At 45.3% G+C, this 21,744-nt stretch overlaps 1 long non-coding RNA gene across 1 annotated transcript in view; it reads right to left on the bottom strand.

The window, feature by feature from the left end:
• LOC115099511 overlaps positions 1-21,190 on the bottom strand; it is a 140,329-nt gene extending 119,139 nt beyond the window's left edge. Inside the window, exon 1 of the long non-coding RNA XR_003858811.1 lies at positions 20,823-21,190. This is a non-coding gene — a long non-coding RNA (uncharacterized LOC115099511). The remainder of the gene's footprint in view (positions 1-20,822) is intronic.
• Positions 21,191-21,744: the final 554 nt, after the last annotated feature.

Below are 21,744 nucleotides of genomic sequence, written 5' to 3'. Positions count from 1 at the left end.
TTTTGGGGACAGCATTAAAAACCACTTAAATTCACATTTCTTGGAGAAACGCTATAACTTAAAAGGTGGAAGTTCAGATTTGCAAGTGATTTGTCATGCAGTTTTTTGTTTTTTTTCTTTTGTTTTTTTTAACATTAGAACAGTGTAGTTTTCCTTTGAAAACTGATCACAATGAATATGTGCTAAAAGTTTTGTGCGAGCAGCTGATTGGGGCTGAAACAGCATGCAAAGCAAACATACTACCCCTCCTGTGGCAAATTCTCTTTTTGCTGCGGCTGAAAGCACATGCAACATGAAAATCCACGCAGTCTTTTGAGGAGGGTAACCAGGTTAATCCACCCAAATAAATCCCTACTTACCCAGGTAAATGTCTTTCAAAATTGTCCACCCCATGGAGAAGGTTATCAATTGTGAATTTTTTTTTAACCTATTTCACAAGTAAACCCCTTTTGTGCAGGATCTACTTGTAAACAACTTCAGAATCTGTAATTTCGTGTAAGCACAACATCCCTCAATGTAATTATCTCCCTGGTTGCTTGCTTACGTGTAACAAGGTTAGCAAATTCAGAAAGTCTGCGTTGAGTGCATTGATTTTATGTAGGGAGGATGCAGGCAGTTGCAACACTCTCTGCTATGCGTTATCCATGGAGGATTTCAGCTATAACCCTCTTACTGACTGATTTTTTTTTTCTTTTATGTTTTCATTTTTACATTAAGATTATGCTCCTAATTTAAGAAAAGAAAAAAAAATCTTTTTTGCCAGCGGAAGAATTCTCCATGAGGCCAAAAGGATGCGCATTCTCCACTATAAGAAATGCCAGAATCAATTGACTTACTAGATAATTTGATGAGATTGGCTTCATGCATTTTATCCTTTTATCAAATTAAGACTGAATTTAGATTATCTGCAGTTTTTAATCCAGGCAAAAATAGTCTACACATCTTAAATTATTTTCATATATCCTAAAATAATACATATAATACAAAATAATACATATAATACATATAATACAAAATAATACATATAAACTAAGAGAACAGGTCTTGACAGGTTTTTTTATATTTTCCTTAAACAAAATAAGAGAAGAAAAAATCTCTCACTTAAAAGTAGCAAAAATGTAAATAATGTCTGGGATTATTCTAAATATTTCATAAATGGAGGAAAATGACCTCAGAATCATGACATAACTTGTTCTATTGAACTATGAATGTCAATATTTTTTTCAGTAATCACTGATCAAAAAACCTCCACCCATCCATGAATTTTTTTATTTATTTTTGATATCTACTTAGACTTTTTAATTTTTTTCTTTGTTTTCTTAAAATCTGAAAGTTGTCATGACTGGACATCCTCTTCTAAGGGAATGAAACCGCCAAAAATGTATCTTAAAATAATGTTCCTCTTCAATGCCAGTCACACAAAAATCTTATTGAAGTTGGCATTTCTCTTCTTAGTAACAAAACTGCCAAGCTGATCTTGATAACAAAAGAGCCCAGACATTTAAATGTTTTGTTTAAATTGTTTTCTTTCACTAGCCCAATATTTTCTTTTCTTATATTTACCTTAAACAGGTTTTTTTATATTCTTACAATTTTTACATGACAATAAATAAGTTGTTTTCTATATCTAAGCAGGTTTAAAATTAAATTATTCAGTTTGGATGTCTAAAATAAAACCCTAATTTAGCCCAAAAAAGAAACCCAAACCTTATACTGTATTTAACTAGCAGAATACCTCATCTCAGTAACATATGCAAAAGAACCTGATAGGGACCCCAGCCACATGAGACCGTGGCTGGAGCCCCTCACCTGGACAGGCAGGAAGCCCGTGCTGGTCTCCCCCGTCGGCGTCTTCCCCCACCGAACGCCGCAGCCTGCTCTCGCAGCGTCTCCACATGCCGCTGACGCTCTGCTTCCTGCCCGGTTCCTTAGGCAGGAAGCAGAGCGTGTCTCGTCGGGGAATTTAAAAGGCCAGCGGCGGGAAAACTCACCTCATCCTGAGGAGATGACTTCAAACGCCCTGGGTATTTATGCCCAGTCCTGCCACCATCACTTTGCCTCCGCAATGGGTCCAACTCATTACTGAGTGCGAGTTCTGCATTCCTGATTCCTAATCCAGCGTTCCAGCCTTGCTCCTTGTTCCTGATTCAGTTCCAGTCTTGCTTCCTGTTCCTGATTCCTACATTCCTGCTCCTCATCCCTCTGGATTGATCTCCTGGTTCTGATCCTGCCTGCCAGATTCCGCTTGACCTCCGCCTGCCTGACCTCTGCCTGGTAATCTGACTCTGCTTGACCTCCACCTGTCCTGACCTCTGGCCTGTCCCTGCTTCCATCCGTCTGCTGCCTGCCTTGACTTTTGCCTTCTCCTCTGACTCATCGCCCAGAGAGACCCTGCCTAAGTCCTGCCAGTCCTGGTACCCAAGGGCTCAACCTGCCGGGAACGAGGGCTGGTATAGGTGAAGGTCCAGTAGGGTCTTCTCTGCCCGTACCATCTCCCGATGAGGACAAACAGGGGTTCGCTCCTGATGGTAGCGTCGCCTCGGTTCAAGGGTCCACAATCCTAACAGGTTGCTGAGGCCTTGGACCCACTGGACCTGACCGACCTGCAGGCTATTCCCAGCCTAGCCCAGAGACTCTAGCAGCAACAGCAATGCCTGGACAAGCTGGCTGTCACAGTAGAGTGGCTGGTAAGTCGTTTAGATGCCACCCTGGCATCCAGTGCTCACCCCCTGCTCCAGCAATGCCGTCTATGCCCACTGCCACGCTCCATCTACCAGCTCCCCTGCATTAGACAGGGGACCTGCGGCAATGTCGGGGGTTTCTAAACCACTGCTTCATGCATTTCTCTCTGCAGCCGTCCGTTTGCCAGTGACGGAATCATAAGAACATAAGAAAATGCCATACTGGGTCAGACCAAGGGTCCATCAAGCCCAGCATCCTGTTTCCAACAGTGGCCAATCCAGGCCATAAGAACCTGGCAAGTACCCAAAAACTAAGTCTATTCCATGTAACCATTGCTAATGGCAGTGGCTATTCTCCAAGTGAACTTAATAGCAGGTAATGGACTTCTCCTCCAAGAACTTATCCAATCCTTTTTTAAACACAGCTATACTAACTGCACTAACCACATCCTCTGGCAACAAATTCCAGAGTTTAATTGTGCGTTGCGTAAAAAAGAACTTTCTCCGATTAGTTTTAAATGTGCCCCATGCTAACTTCATGGAGTGCCCCCTAGTCTTTCTACTATCCGAAAGAGTAAATAACCGATTCACATCTACCCGTTCTAGACCTCTCATGATTTTAAACACCTCTATCATATCCCCCCTCAGGCGTCTCTTCTCCAAGCTGAAAAGTCCTAACCTCTTTAGTCTTTCCTCATAGGGGAGCTGTTCCATTCCCCTTATCATTTTGGTAGCCCTTCTCTGTACCTTCTCCATCGCAATTATATCTTTTTTGAGATGCGGCGACCAGAATTGTACACAGTATTCAAGGTGCGGTCTCACCATGGAGCGATACAGAGGCATTATGACATTTTCCGTTTTATTCACCATTCCTTTTCTAATAATTCCCAACATTCTGTTTGCTTTTTTGACTGCCGCAGCACACTGCACCGACGATTTCAATGTGTTATCCACTATGACACCTAGATCTCTTTCTTGGGTTGTAGCACCTAATATGGAACCCAACATTGTGTAATTATAGCATGGGTTATTTTTCCCTATATGCATCACCTTGCACTTATCCACATTAAATTTCATCTGCCATTTGGATGCCCAATTTTCCAGTCTCACAAGGTCTTCCTGCAATTTATCACAATCTGCTTGTGATTTAACTACCCTGAACAATTTTGTGTCATCTGCAAATTTGATTATCTCACTCGTCGTATTTCTTTCCAGATCATTTATAAATATATTGAACAGTAAGGGTCCCAATACAGATCCCTGAGGCACTCCACTCCCTTCCACTGAGAAAATTACCCATTTAATCCTACTCTCTGTTTCCTGTTTTTTAGCCAGTTTGCAATCCATGAAAGGACATCGCCACCTATCCCTCTCATGAGGAACTTTGTCAAACGCCTTCTGAAAATCCAAGTATACTATATCTACCGGTTCACCTTTATCCACATGTTTATTAACTCCTTCAAAAAAGTGAAGCAGATTTGTGAGGCAAGACTTGCCTTGGGTAAAGCCATGCTGACTTTGTTCCATTAAACCATGTCTTTCTATATGTTCTGTGATTTTGATGTTTAGAACACTTTCCACTATTTTTCCTGGCACTGAAGTCAGGCTAACTGGTCTGTAGTTTCCCGGATCGCCCCTGGAGCCCTTTTTAAATATTGGGGTTACATTTGCTATCCTCCAGTCTTCAGGTACAATGGATGATTTTAATGATAAGTTACAAATTTTTACCAATAGGTCTGAAATTTCATTTTTTAGTTCCTTCAGAACTCTGGGGTGTATACCATCTGGTCCAGGTGATTTACTACTCTTCAGTTTGTCAATCAGGCCTACCACATCTTCTAGGTTCACCGTGATTTGATTCAGTCCATCTGAATCATTACCCATGAAAACCTTCTCCATTACGGGTACCTCCCCAACATCCTCTTCAGTAAACACCGAAGCAAAGAAATCATTTAATCTTTCCGCGATGGCCTTATCTTCTGTAAGTGCCCCTTTAACCCCTCGATCATCTAACGGTCCAACTGACTCCCTCACAGGCTTTCTGCTTTGGATATATTTTAAAAAGCTTTTACTGTGAGTTTTTGCCTCTACAGCCAACTTCTTTTCAAATTCTCTCTTAGCCTATCTTATCAATGTCTTACATTCAACTTGCCAATGTTTATGCTTTATCCTATTTTCTTCTGTTGGATCCTTCTTCCAATTTTTGAATGAAGATCTTTTGGCTAAAATAGCTTCTTTCACCTCCCCTTTTAACCATGCCGGTAATCGTTTTGCCTTCTTTCCACCTTTCTTAATGTGTGGAATACATCTGGACTGTGCTTCTAGAATGGTATTTTTTAACAATGACCACGCCTCTTGGACATTTTTTACTTTTGTAGCTGCTCCTTTCAGTTTTTTTCTAACAATTTTTCTCATTTTATCAAAGTTTCCCTTTTGAAAGTTTAGCACGAGAGCCTTGGATTTGCACACTGTTCCTTTTCCAGTCATTAAATCAAATTTGATCATATTATGATCACTATTGCCAAGCGGCCCCATCACCGTTACCTCTCTCACTAAGTCCTATGCTCCACTGAGAATTAGATCTAAAATGGCTCCCTCTCTCGTCGGTTCCTGAACCAATTGCTCCATAAAGCTATCATTTATTCCATCCAGGAACGTTATCTCTCTAGTGTGACCCGATGATACATTTACCCAGTCTATATTGGGGTAATTGAAGTCTCCCATTATTACTGCACTACCAATTTGGTTAGCTTCCCTAATTTCTCTTAGTATTTCACTGTCCATCTCACCATCTTGACCAGGTGGACGGTAGTATACCCCTATCACTGTAGTCTTCCCTGACACACAAGGGATTTCTACCCATAAAGATTCAATTTTGTATTTAGTCTCATGCAGGATGTTTATCCTGTTGGACTCTATGCCATCCCGGACATAAAGCGCCACACCTCCTCCCGAGTGCTCCTCTCTGTCATTGCGATATAATTTGTACCCCGGTATAGCACTGTCCCACCATGTCTCTGAGATGCCAATTAAGTCTATGTCATCATTTACTGCTATACATTCTAATTCTCCCATCTTACTTCTTAGACTTCTGGCATTAGCATACAAACATTTCAAAGTTTGTTTTTTGTTTGTATTTTTATTCTGCTTGTCACTCCTGGAAGGGAAGGCCCTGGCCTGGGCCTACACCTTAAAGGAACACGGAGATCCATTGCTTCTTCCACAGTTTGTGCAGACATTTAAACAGGTCTTCGATGAGCCAGGTCAACAGACCACAGCGGTTTCTGATCTCCTTCATCTTCGCCAGGGTCGCGCCCGATGGCAGAGTACGCTGTGGAGTTCCACACCTTGGCTTCAGAGCTAGGTTGGCGAGAGGATAGCCTATGAAGCAGCTTCTTGGAAGGGCTGTCCTCAAAAATAAAGGACAAACTGGCCACTCAAGAGCTGCTTGAGGACTTGGAGGGTCTCATTGATCTCTCCAGGTGCACTGACTGCCGCATCCAGCAATGCCTCCATGAAGTCAGGCCTTGTTGGAAGACAGTACCTCTGGCATGATCCTACTCCCAGCCCAGGACGTCGCCTACATCCTCTGAACTAGCACGAGGGGAGGAGCTTATGCAGATTGGCCGCAGCTGACTCACTCCAGAAGAAAAACAATGGCAGCGGTCTTTAGGATTGTGCCTGTACTGCACCGACAAGGAGCACATGCTGGCTCAATGCCCTGAGAGGCCGGGAAACTCCAGAGCCTAAGCGTCAGTGGAGTGATGACCCTGGACTACACCCCTCCGACTCCCCAATGCACCACTCTCAGGACTATCTTCCATTCCAACGGTGCTTTCTTGACCCAAGCACTAATTGACTCTGCAGCCAGGGGAAACTTCATCCTCACAGACCTGGTCAACCAACTGGGCCTCCCCATGATACCTCAGACACCACCGCTAGAGATTTCTTCGATCCGTAAGAACCTTCTGCTGGGAAGGATTACCTATGTGACTGCCCTGGTGAGGCTTCAAACCGGCATCCTCCATGAAGAGGAGATCTCATTCTTCGTTCTAGAGAACATAAGAACATGCCATACTGGGTAAGACCATGGGTCCATCAAGCCCAGCATCCTGTTTCCAACAGTGGCCAATTCAGGCCATAAGAACCTGGCAAGTACCCAAAAACTAAGTCTATTCCTTGTTACCGTTGCTAGTAATAGCAGTGACTATTTTCTAAGTCAACTTAATAGCAGGTAATGGACTTCTCCTCCAAGAACTTTTCCAATCCTTTTTTAAACACAGCTATACTAACTGCACTAACCACAGCCTCTGGCAACAAATTCCAGAGTTTAATTGTGCATTGCGTAAAAAAGAACTTTCTCCGATTAGTTTTAAATGTGCCACATGCTAACTTCATGGAGTGCCCCCTAGTCTTTCTATTATCTGAAAGAGTAAATAACTGATTCACCTCTATCATATCCCCCCTCAGCCGTCTCTTTTCCAAGCTGAAAACTCCTAACCTCTTTAGTCTTTCCTCATAGGGGAGCTGTTCCATTCCCCTTATCATTTTGGTAGCCCTTCTCTGTGCCTTCTCCATCGCAATTATATTTTTTTTGAGATGCGGCGACCAGAATTGTACACACTATTCAAGGTGCGGTCTCACCATGGAGCAATACAGAGGCATTATGACATTTTCCATTTTATTCACCATTCCCTTTCTAATAATTCCCAACATTCTGTTTCCTTTTTTGACTGCCGCAGCCCACTGAACCGACGATTTCAATGTGTTTTCCACTATGACGCCTAGATCTCTTTCTTGGGTTGTAGCACCTAATATGGAACCTAACATTGTGTAACTATAGCATGGGTTATTTTTCCATATATGCATCACTTTGCATTTATCCACATTAAATTTCATCTGCCATTTTGATGCCCAATTTTCCAGTCTCACAAGGTCTTCCTGCACTTTATCACAATCTGCTTGTGATTTAACTATTCTGAACAATTTTGTACCATCTGCAAATTTGATTATCTCACTCGTATTTCTTTCCAGATCGTTTATAAATATATTGAAAAGTAAGGGTCCCAATACAGATCCATGAGGCACTCCACTGCCCACTCCCTTCCACTGAGAAAATTGTCCATTTAATCCTACTCTCTGTTTCCTGTCTTTTAGCCAGTTTGCAATCCACGAAAGGACATCGCCACCTATCCCATGACTTTTTACTTTTCTTAGAAGCCTCTCATGAGGAACTTTGTCAAACGCCTTCTGAAAATCCAAGTACACTACATCTACCGGTTCACCTTTATCCACGTTTATTAACGCCTTCAAAAAGTGAAGCAGATTTGTGAGGCAAGACTTGCCTTGGGTAAAGCCATGCTGACTTTGTTCCATTAAACCATGTCTTTCTATATGTTCTGTGATTTTGAAGTTTAGAACACTTTCCACTATTTTTCTTGGCACTGAAGTCAGGCTAACCGGTCTATAGTTTCCCGGACCACTCCTGGAGCCATTTTTAAATATTGGGGTTACATTTGCTATCCTCCAGTCTTCAGGTACAATGGATGATTTTAATGATAGGTTACAAATTTTTACTAACAGGTCTGAAATTTCATTTTTTAGTTCCTTCAGAACTCTGGGGTGTATACCTTCTGGTCCAGATGATTTACTACTCTTCAGTTTGTCAATCAGGTCTACCACATCTTCTAGGTTCACCATGTTTTGATTCAGTCCATCTAAATCATTACCCATGAAAACCTTCTCCAGTACGGGTACCTCCCCAACATCCTCTTCAGTAAACACCAAGAAGGCGATGCACCGAGTGGTTTTGGGTCTATCCTGGCTCCAGAAACACTCTCCCCACATCGATTGGGAGTCCTTACAAATTGCTGCCTGGGGGTCTCACTATCACACCGTCTTTAACCAAGAGGCATCACACCAAGGGCCCTCCTGGTCACCCCCTCACTCGCCCTGCCACCGCAATATGCTGAAATCATAGACATCTCCAAGGAGAAGGCAGAGACGCTACCTGAACCTCTGCCGTTTGACTTTGCCATTGATCTCCTTCCCGGTACTACATCACCACCAGGCCGGGTATACCCTTATCACTGCCAGAAACCCAGGCCATGTCTAAGTATATCCAGGAGAATCTCGACCGGGGGTTCATTCGCCCCTCGACCTGACCAGCTGGTGCCGGCTTCTTCTTCTTAGCAAAAAAGGACGGGTCCTTGCGGCCCTGTATTGACTACCGCGGACTGAATCCATCACCCATTACTTCTTATCTCTGAGCTGCTGGATCATCTTCAAGGGGCCAGTGTTCAAGAAATCGGACCTCCATTGGGCCTATAATCTCATATGTATAAAACCCAGCGATGAGTGCAAGTCCGCCTTTAATACCAGGGACAGTCATTATGAATATATGGTGATGCCTATTGGTCTTTGCAACGCCCCCGTGGTCTTCCAACACCTCATAAACGAGGTTTTCTGGGACATGCTCCACTCCAGCGTCATCGTGTCCCTAGACAATGTACTAATATATTCCAAGGATGTGCCATCCCATTGCCGAGAGGTTAAACACATTCTTCAGTGACTACAGGACCATAAGCTGTTCGCCAAGCTGGAGAAATGCTTTTTTGAGCAAGAATCTCTGCCCTTCCTGGGCTTCATCGTCTCGTCCACCGGATTCCACATGGACCATGAGAAGACTTTCAGCTTCCAGAACTGACCACAACCGTCAGGACTGTGGGCTCTACAACGGTTTCTAGGATTTGCCAATTTATATAGGCACTTCATTCCTCAATACTTCTGACTGGTGGCACCTCTTACCGCACTCACCAAGAAGGGGCCAACCCCGGCTGCCCGAAGCAATTGCAGCCTTCAGAGCCCTGAAGATCACCTTCCTGCAGGATACATGTCTCCGACACCTTGATCCCTCACGTCCCTTTGTAGTAGAGGTAGAAGCCTCCAACACGGCCGTGGGGGTTGTGCTGAGCCAGCACTCGGACAAGGATGCCCTACTGCTATGCTCATACTTCTCACGGCGGTTCTCCCTGATGAAAGAAATTACAGCATTGGGGATCAAGAACTCCTTGCCATCAAAATGGCATTTGAGGAATGGCGACAATGGCTCGAGGGGGCCCATCATCCTATCACAGTCTTCACGGACCATAAAAACTTAGAATACTTTAGCCAAGCTCAACATCTAAACCCCGTCAGGCCCATTAGTCATTATTCTTTAGCCGGTTCGACTTCACTCTGCATTACAGGGCAGCCTCCAAGAATGCTCTTTCCAGGGCATTTGAGACCAAGGATACTCCTGTGATTCCGCAGTACATCATTGAGCCTGTAAAGGTCTTCCTAGCCGCCACTCAGGCCACTCCTCCCGGGAACACAGTAGTTCCTCCTAGCCTGGGCTCACAACTCCCTCGCTGCCGGACACCTTGTAAGGACACGCACACTGGATTTACTACAGCGGTAATTGGTGGCCACAGATGGAGCAGGACGTCAGGGCTTATGTCGATTCCTGTCTGATGTGTGCCCAGCAAAAGCTTTTGACTTCACGCCCCTGGGGTCTCCTACAGCCAGTATCTGTTCCTAAGGAACTTTGGACCCATCTTTCAATAGACTTCTTGCTGACCTATCCCTGTCAGATGGAAAACATCATCTGGGTCGCTGTCAATAGGTTCCAGAGTATGGTCCACCTCACTGCCCTCCCAAAACTTCCTACAACTCCATATTGACCCAGCTGTTTACCCAGCACATTTTCCGCTTCCATGGGTTTCCGCAACACATTGTCTCCAATCGTGGGATCCAATTCACGGCAAACTTCTGGCGATCACTGTGTAAGAAGTTCGGTATACAGCTCGACTTCACCACCGCATACCACACACAGAGCAATGGCCAGGCCGAGCGATTCAACCGGACCTTAAAGACCTTCCTCCGCTCCTTCGTAAACAGCAGACAAGTGGGCCATCCTGATTCCTTGGGTGGAGTTTACACATAACTCACACACCCGCTCCGCAACTGGTTCTTCATCGTTCATGTTAGTCTATGGCAGGCAACCAGCTCCACCACTTCCCACGCCTATCTCGGTGCTTGCAGCCCAGCTCACTGCCCAGCAACTGCTCTCTCTTTGGACCAACACACAGAACAATCTCCATCGGGCTTTGGAGGAAGCAAAGAAGATGGCCAAAAAACATCAAAGGCCTGCATCCCTCTTCAATCCTGGGGACCATGTGTGGCTTAGTACCCGCCTCATCCACCTTCAGATGCCTTCAATGAGGCTGGCTCCCTGATACATTCGGCCCTTCTCCATTACCGAACGAGTCAGTACTGTCACATATCGTCTAAGACTACCCTCCTCCCTCAGGATTCACAATATGTTTCTTCAAAGATAAAGTCTCCAGCATCATCGCCAAGATCCCCCCAGTCAACACTGACCTACCAGAACCACCTTCACTCAACACCACGTGGTCACAATTTGAACCTGTCGCACCCACTGAAACTGAAACCATCATTCAAAAGATAAAACCCGCCACCCCCCTGGGGACCCCATACCCATTAAAACCTTAAAACATCACCAAGCTCATCACCAAACCCATAGCCGATATAATCAACATCCCTCAAGCAAGGCATCTTCCCCGACAAACTCAAGAACGCAGTAGTCAAACTCATTCTCAAAAAACCGCAACGCGACAAATGAGACAACCTCTCATTCATAGCCAAGATCCTCGAAAAAACAGTCAACAATCAACTAACGGATCACCTCGAAAACCAGAACATCCTACTACCTGCACAACATGGTTTCAGGAAACTATTCAGCACTGAAACGCTCCTTCTCACCCTCACCGACACCATCCTTAGAGGTATCGACCATGGCCAATCCTACCTCTTGATACTCCTCAACATATCTGCAGCCTTTGACACCATCAATCACAAAACACTTCTAATCAGACTACGAGACACTACAATCAAATGGTTCGAGTCATATCTCAGAAACAGAACATTCAACATAACGATAAATACATCAGAATCCTCCCAGATACCTCTTACACATGGCATCCCCCAGAGATCATACCTATCCTCCACCCTATTTAACAATACCTCCTCCCACTTTGCAAGTTCCTCTCAGTCTCAGACCTCACATACTATGTCTACGCTGATGACATACAAATTCTGCTCCCCATAAACAAAACCATCGAAAATACCCTAAAAATCTGGAACCAACTCCTCATGAAAATAACTCATCTTCTTTTTTTTTTTTTAATATTTTATTTTTATTAAGCATTTCATTTTCATAAAGATATTACACAGTTGTATTCCCAATAAAGTTACATAAGAAAAACTTATATCAAGTATGTTACCCATACAATCTGTGAAGACCTAGAAAATAATTTACAAGCAATTAAAGAGACCAGGAGAACATAGAAATAATAAGAGCAGAAAATATCAGAAATTAACACAAACATTGGGCCAGATTTTAAATACCCTGCGCGCGTAAATCCGGCCGGACTTTCGCGCGCTGGCGTGCTATTTTGCAGAGGCCGCCAGCGCGCAGAGCCCCGGGAAGCGCGCAAGTCCCAGGGCTTCGTAAAAGGGGTGGGGAGGGGGCGTGTCCGGGAGCGTGTCCGGGGTCAGGGGGCGGTTCGGGGTGGGACCGGACCAGCCCCCAGGTCAGTTGATGGCGCACCAGCAGCCCGCTGGCGCTCGCAGATTTACGCCTGCTTTCAGCAGGCGTAAATCTGGCAACAAAGGTGGGGGGGATTTAGATAGGGCCGGGGGGGTGGGTTAGGGAGGGGAAGGGAGGGGAAGGGAGGGGAAGGTGGGGGGAGAGCGAAGGAAAGTTCCCTCCGAGGCCGCTCCGATTTCGGAGCGGCCTCGGAGGGAACAGGCAGCGCACGCCGGGCTCGGCGCGCACAGGTTGCACAAATGTGCACCCCCTTGCGCGCGCCGACCCCGGATTTTATAAGATACGCGCGTATCTTATAAAATCCAGTGAACAAAAGTACGCGCTCGCGCAGTTTTATAAAATCCGGCCCATTGTGTCTTACCATATTCTAACTTTTTACCCCTTCACTAAGGATAAATATGGGGTTAGGAATCAAGGTATGAGCGAAGTTGCTCAGGCTGGTTGAACACATATCTCGTATTTTGATATAATACTATACAGCGACAGAGAAATCGCAAAAGAAATTTAGCACCTCGTTGAGTAACTTTATCTCGTAATGTTAGAAACTCCTTCCTTCTTATCTGTGTATTATAGGAAATATCAGGAAAAATCCTAACTGGAAAACCATGGAAATTAGATTTTTGATATTTGAAATATAATCTAAGAATAGAATCTCTCTCCGATATTTCCACAAATTGAACAATCAATGTTGCTCTTGACTTTATTTCCATATCGGATGATTTTTCCAAGAGTTCTGACAAATTTATATCCTCTTCTGAGTCTCCCTGTGCTTGATCTTGTATATCTCCCATACCAGCAATTTGAGTAGTATAATAAATTCTAGATAACACAGGCAATGCTTTATCTGTATATTTTAACACATTTATGAGATAGCTCTTAAACAATTCCTTAGGAGATAATAAGTGAGTCCTAGGGAAGTTTAAAATCCTCAGATTCACTCTTTTAATTTGATTTTCTAATTGCTCTAATTTATCTGATTGAATTTTTTCAGATTTAATTAAATTAACTTGGATTTTCTCAATCTCATCAATTCTTATACCCAGATTATTAACTGAACCATCTATCTTTTCTATATTTGTCTGCAATATCAGATTATTACTCATTCCTTCTTGAACCATCTTAGCTAAATCATTTATTGATTTTTGCTTAGAGAATAACATGCTTCCTATTTCTTCCAAGGTAAATTTTTTGGGAGTTATTACATGGATATTATCCATCAGCCCCCCCTGACTTCCTAATATCCCCTTATCCTTAGTTGCCATATTGGGACTAGATGATACCAGTCAATTTAGGATCTTCAAAGAAAGTTTCTCCTCCCACTTTTCCCGTTGGTGGCTCCGGTGTTAAGGGGGCACCAGGGCTTAGCGATATTTCATAAGTCAAGGGACTCTGGCCCTGCTCCTGGCCAGGGTCTCCAGCGACTTCCCCTCCTGGTGTCAACAATACAGTTTTTGCAAAAAGATCATGAATGTGTGGCTAGTTATCACTCACTACAGGGGTAGAGGTCGATGTTTTCCCCTTTCTCTCGGTATGTGGCATACCCGAAGGGGATTACCACCACTATAGTAAAGAAAAAAGTACCTGATAAAGGAAATTGATCCTTTTGAAGACACTATCACTTGTAGCTCTTCCGGTCTCCGTTGGCTGCTGAATCAGAAAAGAAATAACTCCCCCTGCAACCCCGGCGAATCCAGGCGAAGCCGGGCAAAGCCGCGCGCCCCTTAGGCGCGCGGCTTTGGTGACGCGCCGTACAGACGCCGCTGTTATTGGCTTCAGCAAAGGCTCCTCCCTCCAACGTCAAGGGCCAGCAGGTGAGTGAGGAAACGTTCACGGAGTAGCGTCCGCTAACTCCAACAGGAAACAGCTTCAGTAGGCAAAGCTCACCGCGTTGACGCCGCTGTTATTGGTGTCAGCAAATGCTCCTCCCTCCAATGTCGAGGGCCAGCAGGTGAGTGAGGAAAAGTTCACGGAGTAGCGTCCGCTAACTCCAACAGGAAACAGCTTCAGCAGGCCATAACTCATCTTCTATCACAACTATCACTCTGCCTCAACCAAAGCAAGACCGAAATCCTACACATATCTAACAACCACACACCTAACCTCATGGGGTCACAACTTACACATACTACAAAAAACCTTGGAGTGACTATTGACAACACGCTAAACTTCAAACATCACATCTCCACAATGATCAAGGACGGATTCTTTAAATTACAAAGCCTGAAAAAACTCAAACCCCTTCTTCATGCCCAAGACTATCGAACCATCCTCCAAACAATACTCTTTTCCAAGCTCAACTACTGCAACACACTTCTCCTTGGCCTCCTCGACACCACCACCAGACCACTACAGGTACTACAAAACGCCGCCGCCAGATCCATCACCAACATCAAAAAATGTGACCACATCACCCCCACCCTCAAAGAACTACACTAGTTACCCATCAGCCACAGAATCCAATACAAAGCCCTAACCCTCATACATAAAAAAATGATCAACAATTAGATGGACTGGTTAAACTCTGCTATACTCTCATACACCCCACACAGAAACCTCAGATCCACAGACTCTGGGCTCCTCACCGTCCCCTCCTCCAAAACAGCGCACCTCTCCTCTACCCGAAAACACGCCATATCAGTAGTCAGACCCACACTATGGAACTCCCTCCCACCCCACCTCAGAACGGAACCATCGACTCAAATCTTCAAAAAACACCTTAAAACCTGGCTCTTCCTGAAAGCCTTCCCGCCAGAAACTTAGCCCCCCCCCCCCCCGCCCAAGCCCTACCCTGCTTAGAAGTGAATCATCCTTTCCCCTGTATTGCACCCCTTAAATACATCTTCCACCAAACCTGAATACAACCCGTAATCTACCTCTTCTTCTTTTAGCACAAGCATATCAACCCTTCCCCGCTATCCTTCCCTTGCCCCTATTTTCCCCTGTAATTCCATACCGCATTGTAAATGCACTCTGCCCTAATGTCATACTTTTACCTCCTTGCAAGACACCTGTTTTCCCTGTCACCCAATCTTCCCAGCCCCCCTCAACTACCCTAGATGTTCCCTTTGTAAAAAGTCACTGTAAATAGTTAAATCTGCTTCATTTTATATTTATGTCTATTTTAATCTCTTTTTAAATGTTTTCATCTCTAAGTTATTATGTAAGTTAACCTTTCTAATTTCTTATATAAGTTACAATGTAAAAATAAGCAACCATTGTCTTATTTCTATTTCAGTTACATGTGAACTGATGTGATATCTCGATCGAATATCGGCATACAAAAACAAACAAACAAATGGATAAATAAATAAAATATCCATCTCCTGAAGCCCTTAGTCTTATCTTGGCCACAGCAGAAAGCCCCTGAACCCAAAGATGTCTCAGTAAAGGAAGAACAAATATACCAAGTCAAGGAAATCCTGGATGTAAGACACCATCATGGAAGTTGGGAATACCTAATTGCCTGGGAAGGTTTTGGATCAGACGAGAACACTTGGGAGCCCGCTTTCCAACATTGTCGATAAGGGACTAATCCAGCAGTTCCACACCACCCATCCGAAGAAGCCTGGACCTTCTAAGAGGGGGGCCAAAGGTTGGGGTACTTAGGGTTCCCGGCCGCATGAGACCACGGCCGGGTCCACTCACTTGGATGGGCTGGAAGCCTGTGCCGGTCTCCCCCGTCGGCGTCTTACCTCGCCGAATGCCGCAGCTACAGCCAGCTCTCACAGTGTCTCCACATGCCGCCGATGCTCTGCTTCCCGCTCGGTTCCCTAGGCGTGCACATGCATCTCGTAGGGGAATTTAAAGGGCCAGCGATGGGAAATCTCTCCTCGGCCCGAGGAGATGACGTCAGAAGCCCTGGGTATTTATACCCGGTTCTGCCACCATCACTTTGCCTCTGCAATGGGTCCAAGCTCAGTAGTGAGTGCGAGTTCTGCGTTCCTGATTCCTGATCCAGCGTTTCAGCCTTGCTCCTTGTTCCTGATCCAGCATTCCTACCTTGCTCCGTGTTCCTGATTCAGTTCCAATCTTGCTTCCTGTTCCCAATTCCTGATTCCAGCATTCCTGCTCTTTGTCCCTCCGGATTGATCTCCTGGTTCTGATCCTGCCTGCCTGATCTCTGCCTGGTAACCTGACTCTCCTTGACCTCCACCTGCCCTGACCTCCAGCCTGTTTCGCTGTCTACTCTTGTTTGCTGCCCGTCCTGACCTCTGGTCTGTCCCTGGTTTCGTCCGTCTGCCACCTGCTTTGACTTCTGCCTGCTCGATGCCGCCTGAGCCTTCTCCTCTGACTCATCGCCCAGAGAGACCCTGCCAAAGTCCCGCCAGTCCCGGTACCCAAGAGGTCAACCTGCGGGGAACGAGGGCTGGAATAGGTGAAGCTCCAGTAGGGTCTTCTCCATCCATACCACCTCCAGACAACAAGGACCAACAGGGGTTCGCTCCTGGTGGTAGCGCCAACCTCGTCTCAGCTCAAGAGTCCACTGTCCTAACAGAACCCTTACCACAAACAAATGAATGAAAACAAATTAGATAGAGAACTATGCTGACAAACCAAAATGGCAACCCTCAGAAGCCAGACTTCTCACATAATGCAACTCGAGCACTAGAAAGAGAAATGCATTTCCATGCCCCAATCATGGTTCTTATGGAGGGAATGGGGCAGGGGAAGGATGGGGAGAAGAGGTGAATGGGAGCAGAAAGAAAGAAGGTTGGGGCAGGAGGAAGAAAAGAGGAGGTAGGGGATAGAAAAAAAAAGGGGGACAGGGCAGAGGTCTTGAGGCTAGTGGCACCACAGAAGACATTCCTAAAAGCAAAATCACTGGCATTATACAGTCACTGTTTTAGCAAGGGGAAGTCTTGTGTTACCAAACTTTTAACATTTTTGAAGGTGCAGGTAAACATGTAAAGATGAGGCAGTTGACAAGGTGTATTTAGGTTTTTCAGATGGCATTTGACAAAGTCCCCCATGAGAGACTCCTTCAGATACTACAAAGTTATAGGATAGGAGGCAGTGTCCTATTGTGAGTTGGTAGCTAGTGAAAAAGATGGGAACAGAAGGTTAGACTAAATGGTTAGTTTTTAAGAGGAGAAAAGTTATTAGAGGAGTACCACAGGGATCAGTATTGGGACCTGTGCTTTTTAACATATTGTGATCTGGAAAAGAGAATAACGAGTGAGGTAATCAAATTTTCAGATGACAAAATTATTCAAAGTTTAGCAGTGGATTTTGAGGAACTGCAGAAGGACATTGTGAAATTAGCAGATTGGGAATCCGAATGGCAAATGAAATTTAATGTGGAAAAATGCAAAGTGATACACACACAGGGAAAAAAAAATCGCAACTACAGGTACATGAGGCTGGGTTCTGTATTGGGAGTTCTACCCAGGAAAAGGATATTGGAGTCCTTGTGGATAATGCATTGAAACTGAGTGAGTGCATGGCGGCAGTCACTCTGTGATATTGTGGAATCTGTTGCCAGAGGATGTGATCAAAGAGACTAGCATAGCAGGATTTAAAAGAGGTTTTGACAAGTTCCTAGAGGAAACTATCATAACACATTATGGAGTTTTGCTCCCTCCAAACCGAGCCCAGTTCTCACAGCACTTACTCTTTTCTCCCTGCTCCTCTCCCTTGCTCTCATCTCTAGCCCTAGCCCCTTCTCTCCAGAAATCCCAGGAGGGCAGCAGCAGAAGCACTCCAGCAGCAGTGCAAAAGACAGGTTTGGCAAGGCTGGCAATGGTGGCAAAAGATTACCTGTGGAGGCAGGAAGAGATCAGGCAGGACCGATGATAGGTAACAGAACAGCTTATGTGCTTTCCCTCCACGGAGGCTGGGAAGGCATGTTCTGGCAGTATTAGCTCCAGCTCAGAGCTGGCGAATGAGCAAGGAAGGCCTACATGTATTCCGGATGCTTTCTGGCCCCCTTTTAAACTTCCTCACAGCAGAATGTTAATACAAACAAAATACACTTTGAAATGTTTGAGTGCTAATGCCAGAAATCTAAGAAGTAAGATGGGAGAATTAGAGTGTATAGCAGCTTTATGTCCGGGATGGTATAGAGTCCAACAGGTTAAAGATCCTGCACGAGACTAAATGTACAATCAAATCTTTATTGGTAGAAATCCCTTCTGTGTTGGGCAAGAGTATAGTGATAGGAGTATTATATCACCCACCTGGCCAAAATTGTGAGACGGACAATGAAATGCTAAGAGAAATTAGGGAAGCTAGCCAAATGGGTACGGCGGTAATAATGGGAGATTTCAATTACCCCTATAGTGACTGGGTAAGTGAAACATCAGGACTTGCTAGAGAGATAAAGTTCCTGGATGGAAATGACAATTTTATGAAGCAATTGGTTCAGGAACTGACTAGAAAGGGAGCAATTTTAGATCTAACTGTCAGTGGAGCACAGGATTTGGAGAAAGATAACGGTGGTGGGGCCACTTGGCAATAGTGATCATAATATGATCACATTTGAATTAATGACAGGAAGGGGGACAGTAAGTAAATCCATGGCTCTAGCGCTAAACATTCAAAAAGGAAACTTTGATAAAATGAGAAAAATAGGAAAAACTGAAAGGTGCAGCTACAAAGGTAAAAAGTAGGGATGTGTAACAGGGACGGATATGTTCGATTCAGTGTTCGTCGGGACCCAAATCCGTTGCATCCGTTTTCGGGGGACCCCGATTCGTTCATTAGTTACATATGTTCTTCATTTCCCATTAAAATAAAAAAAAAAAGCCATCCCAACCCTTTAAATTTAATTAACTACAACCTCCCAGCCTCCTGAACCCCCCCCCCCCTCAAGACTTGTCAAAAGTCCCTGGTGGTCCAGCAGGGGTCCTGGAGCATTCTCCTGCCCTTGGGCCGTCGGCTGCCGGTATTCAAAATGGCACCGATAGCCTTTGCCCTTACTATGTCTCAGGGGCTACCAGTGCCATTGGTCGGCCTCTGTCACATGGTAGGAGCAATGGACGGCCGGTGCCATCTTGTGGATACATTGAAAGTTACCACCCAGGAAAAAGATCTAGATACATTGAAAACATCGGCCCATTGTGCTGTGGCGATCAAAATAGCAAATGGAATGTTAGGAATTATTAGGAAGGGAATGGTGAATAAAACGGAAAATGTCATAATAGTTCTGTATCGCTCCATGGTGAGAACCTTCAGTACTGTGTGCAAATTTGGTCGCCACATCTCAAAAAGGATATAGCTGCACTGGAGAAGGTACAGAGAAGAGTGACCAAAATGATAAGAGGCATGGAACAACTGCCCTATCAGGAAAGTCTAAAGAAGTTAGGGCTGTTCAGTTTGGAAAAGAGACAACTGAGGGGGGATATGATAGAAGTCTACAAAATCATGAAAGGACTGAGCAAGTTAATGTAAATCAGTTATTTACTGTCTCAGATAATAAAAGGACCAGGGGGCATTCCATGAAGTTAGCAATTAACTCATTTAAAACAAATCGAAGGAAATTATTTCACTCAGCGCATAGTTAAGCTCTGGAATTCATTGCCAGAGGATGTGGTTACAGCAGTTAGTGTAGTTTGGCTACGTTCCTAGAGAATAAATCCATAAACTGCTATTATGGTAATTTATATGCAATAGTAGCTTCTGATCTATCTAATGTTTGGTTACTTGGCAGGTACTTGTGACTTGGATTTGCCACTGTTGGAAACAGGATGCTGGGCTTGATGGACCCTTGGTCTGACCCAGTATGGCATTTCTTATGTTCTTAATGATGAAGGCTTGGCAGGCCCAATATAATTCACTATTATATTGGAACTGCCAAACCTTTGTTTTTCTTTTGCGGGTAATTGTGGGGGCAAGAGATAAAAGAAAGAGGAGTGAATGGAGCAGAGAAGGGGACAGAAGGAAATGGCAGGAAACTTTGGCTGGGGAAGGGGAAAAAAGGAGGGGTGGAGAACTCAAAGAAAATGGCAGAGGACAGGGCTGGGGCATGGAGGAAAGAGGACAGGGGGAGAACACTGGGTAGGGCAGGGGAGGGGAGAAGGCAGGAATACAAGGACAAAGAAGACGACTAGGGGAATGGGGGAAAGAGGGCAGGAGCACAAGGCAAAAGAACAGCTGAAGGTATAGGGAGAATGACATGGGAAAGAGAGCAGGAGAGAGGACTTGGGGCACAAAGAAAGGAGAGGATAAGGGACACAGAGAAAAAGAAGACCTGGAGATACAAGGAAGAAGCAGAAGGCTGGGGGATTCTGGGAAAGGGCAGAGGAGAGGGCTGGGGAGGGGGCACAGTGAAAGATGGCTTGGAGGTAGGGCAGGGGGCACAAGGGAGAAGGCTGAGGACATGCATGAGGGCTCAGCGGGAAAAGGGGAAGAGGACATGGGGGGGGGGGGGCACAAAGAAAGAGGGAGAGCTGGGGGGGGGGGCACAAAGAGAGGACAGGGTTGGCAGTAGAAAGAGAGGGGCAGCCCCAATACCCAAACAAAGCAGTAACTACCTCTTTCTTCCCCTCAGCCCCCTTCTCACAAAGCCCTGCTTTTATGTTTTCTTGGCTGCTCTTGAGATCCATCCTCTTCTCTCCAGTTCTCCCAGACCAGGCTAGGCACTTAGTTTTATTTTGAGAATCAAGGAGAGACGCAGTTGTTCCGACTCAGGAATCCAGACAGAAGTAATCCAATCTCGATAATGCAGGCAGATGCAAAGACTGCAGATCAGGGAGCCGGCAGAGGCTGGGCAGGAATACAGAGATCCCAGACAGCAGCAGGAGCAGTACAAAGGGCACCGCGGAGGCTGGGAAGGCAGATCCTATAACCCAGCAGGCAATCCTTCCTGCCAGCGATGGCTCAACGCAGGACAACAAATTAAAAATGCACAGCAAAAGGTAAAACAAGCGCCAAAAAAAAAAAGCCTACGTGTGCTGCAGGTCCTTTTTAAGCCTGCTTGCAGCGCAAGTCACGTCATTAATGTATCTTCCGCAGCGAGCAAACTACTCAGATAGGATGAGAGGAACAGGAGGGGGAGGAGCTTTGTTTCCCATTTCAAGCAAGTTTAAGGAAGGGACTGGCCTATTTCTCGGTGAGACCGGACAGGCCGCCCCACCCCTTAAAGGGAAAGAAACATACTCTTCCCCGACGCCCTCTGATGGGGGACCCAGGATGGGGGGACCAATAAAAGGGAAGGATAAAAGGGAGGGGGGAGCCCAGAACTAAAAGGCAGCAGGTTACTCCGCTGCCAAGTTCCCATGCCCCTGCTTTCTATTTGCCCACCTGCCTCCGCATGTTCCCTTCAACAAAAGAGAAGGGAGAGAGGGGGAAGGGTCGGGGGTCAACAACATGGGGGGGGGCTAAATCCGCCTGTGGCGGAGGGGGGGTGTTGCAGACCATCCCTCAGAGGGGAGAGGTTAGAGAAGGCGGGGTCCC

The sequence above is a fragment of the Rhinatrema bivittatum genome, chromosome 9, assembly GCF_901001135.1.
Source record: "Rhinatrema bivittatum chromosome 9, aRhiBiv1.1, whole genome shotgun sequence".
Taxonomy (NCBI): Eukaryota; Metazoa; Chordata; class Amphibia; order Gymnophiona; family Rhinatrematidae; genus Rhinatrema; species Rhinatrema bivittatum.
Note: the sequence above shows the minus strand (reverse complement) of the source record. Positions and strands in the feature narration are given on the sequence as shown.